We start from the raw sequence: 3,132 nt of genomic DNA, 5'->3' as shown, positions 1-3,132 counted from the left end.
GGGTGATGCCATTGACCCAGGCCACTGAAGGGCCCTTTGGGGCTGGCTAGGGCTCTGATGGGGGACTAGTGACTCAGGCTGGTTTGAATCCATCCCGGCACCCTCCTAGCGCCTGTGTGGTCCCCCTAGATAACGCTCTCCAAGCACTGCGCTCTGCCCTGGGGGCTGCTGCGCCTTCACTCTGCTGGGTTTCACACCAGGTTCCTGGCGAGGGTTTGACCTAGCCCAGGTGGGGTCGTTCACACCTCACGCCTTGGAGTCGCAACAGATCCAGCACCTTGCTGAGGGGCTCTGCCCTTCCCACGGGGCCTGCCCCAGCCCCCAGCTCCTCACCAGCCACCCCCTGGCTCCAGACTCGGCATACAGGCCGAGTCCTTCCTAACCTCTAGGCCTCAGGACCAGAGTGTCCTGCCCCTGCCCTGGTGCTCTGCCTGGCAGGGGCCCGTTCCCTGCTAATCAGGACCAGGCTGGGGCCAGAACTGTCTGCCTCCCTCCCTGCGGCTGCCTCGAGCACCCTCTGCCAAGCCCCATGGCCAGCCTGTGCCCTCCCCTCTCCTCTGCAGCTGGGCCTGGCTACTCTGGGCTGGGCATGGGGACCCTAGCTCCAGGCTAGCTGGACTCTCCTTAACTCTGTCGGGTTGTGACTGGACGCGGATCCTCCCCCTGGGGTCCTAGGAGGAGGCTAAAGGCATTCCCGCCTAGTGTGCCCAGCTCACGCAGGCTGCAGGACAAGCAGGGTCAGGCACAGGGGGGGGGGGAAGGGGGCTGTGCAGCAAATCCAACTTTCAAGGAAAAAAAACAAGTCTTTAAAAAAAAAATCTGTTAAAATCGTGCCCCACCCTGAAGGGCCAGCGCCCCCTGGGGAGCCTGGTGGGGGCAGAAATGCAGGGGCTGGTGAGACTGGGGGTTGGAGAAAGAAGGGTATGGGCACGCCTTGCTGCCCCCCAGCACAGGGCCTGGGTGACACACCCACTGAGCTGGGGAAGCAGCTGGTTACAACAGGCCTGACAGCCGTGACAAACAATATTATCTCTGCATGTGACATCCTAGAGCGGCTTTATCTCGGCATCAGTTTCCAGGGCTCGGAGGAAATGCCCATCTGCAGCCAGAGGCGTTTGCACGAGTTTGCAACACTCCGGATCCTCTAGGTGCTGGGCCCTCACCCGCACGGCCCTGGAATGGCCACAGAATCCACCCCCAGCTACAGGCACCGGCCTTTCGGCTTCTAAAAAGGGGCCTCAGGACTGAAAACGTGCCACGAGCATAACCGGCACTGGCACATCTGAGGGGGGCGCTGCCCCAGGGGTCACCCTCCCCGTTTATGAACCGAGTCAGGGCAGTAACCGAACCTCGTGGCTCCCACCCCCTGCCCCCAAGACCCGGGTACCCACATTGGGACTGAGACCAGCCCCAGGAGTTTCACAGGAGCCAGCTCCAACCAGCGCAGCGAGTCAGCTGAGACCTGCAGCCAGCGTTCGCTGGTTGGGAGCCCCCGCCCCGGGCACCCCACACTAGGGTATTTAATCCAGCCTGAGTCTAGCCCAGAGCTGGAGTGGCCCTGAGGCTCCTGCCCAGGGCTCAGCTGTAAGCCCCCTCCCCACAGCTCCGCTGCTCCCAGCCGGGCCACAAACGCATCTCCATGGTGCATGGCCCCGCCGAGGGGGCCGGAGTTGATCAAAGGGACTTGGGGAGGGGATGTAAAACAGGATTCCAGGCAGCTGTATTTATCTGCCCACATACACTGTTTGGTTTGTGCCCAGCCCTCAGCTGGACAGTGGGACAGGCGTCATGATGGGGTCTCGCCCTTCAGCCCGAGAGGAGGATTGAAGCCCCCAGGGGGGAGCTGAAATGTTGCCCCCCCCCCAAGTGCCTCCCCCCTCACATGCCTGCTTTGCCTCCTCTGACACACGGCATAATACTGAGATCCCAGCCTGGGAAGAGGAAGGAAGGGCCCTGACCATGAGTCACCATCAGCACAGCCAGTCCCCACTGGTACGAGGACAGGGAGCTGCAGGCTCGGGTCCTTCTGCTGCCCCCAGCACCGGGCAATGGCATGCCAGTCAGAAGCCCTCCGACCCTGCCTCTGGGGCGAGGATTTTACCTTCCAGATACCAGGCGGGGGGCAGTTGGGGGACTCTCTCACTAGGCCTGGGCTAAGGTGTTGAACCTGTAACAAAGGGCTCGTCTTTCCCGCCCGCGTCTTGCTGCAGTGCACCGAGTGCAGGTGTCTTCGCTATCGTCCCACTACAATCCTGCCCCTTGCACTCGTCAGCTGCCCAGCACCAGCTCTCCAGCCGGGACCGCACCTGACGGCTGGCAATGAGCCACAACACGGCCCATCCCTCTGCCCACACGCAGCTGGCCACCTGGGTTTCAGAGAGCCCCATCTGAGCCCCCACAAGCCACGGATCCCAGGCCATGCTGCAGCTAGCAGCTCCCCAGGTCCAGGCCGCCATCCCCTGCCGAGCAGGTCCGTGGAACAGACGGCTGGCACACGAAGAGCCCTCAGACATGAGCGAGTGCACTCCCAGCCTGCCATAGGAGCACATCAGCCCTGGGCGCTCCGTGCCGCTGGCTGGCCCCCCAGGTGCAGCTGCCAGGGTTGAGTTTTCATAGAATTCAAAGCCAGCAGGGACCAGCCTGGTCCTCTGCTCTGAGCTCCTGTTAACACAGGCCTGAGAACAGCCCCCTGCGATTGGTGCTTGGCCTAGAGCAGATCTCACAGACCCCCCCAGCCTGGATTTAAAGACCAGCTGAGGGAGGATGCACCCTGCCTCTCTAACTGAGGGCACTCGTTAGTTACCTTCACTGATGAAAAGCTGCACCTTATTTCTAACCTGCATTTACCTGGCTTCAGCTTCCAGCCACCAGCCCTGTTACTGGCAGCGAAATCTCCCCCCACCATGGGCACCTAACGCTGCAGACAGACGCCCAGTGGGATGGTCACATTATTGTAATTGCGGGGGGGGGGCAGCTGGGCGCTTCTGAAACCCCCACAAGGCACCTTGGGCAAGAAGAAATCCCTGACAGTCAGGCCCTTACGATCACGTCACCTCATCGGTGCTGATCGTACCCCAGGAAAGTCAAGTGTCCTTCCCCTCTCCCTCAGGCAGGTTTCCCAGCCCCAAAATC

Source organism: Mauremys mutica, chromosome 17, assembly GCF_020497125.1.
Source record: "Mauremys mutica isolate MM-2020 ecotype Southern chromosome 17, ASM2049712v1, whole genome shotgun sequence".
Taxonomy (NCBI): Eukaryota; Metazoa; Chordata; order Testudines; family Geoemydidae; genus Mauremys; species Mauremys mutica.
Note: the sequence above shows the minus strand (reverse complement) of the source record.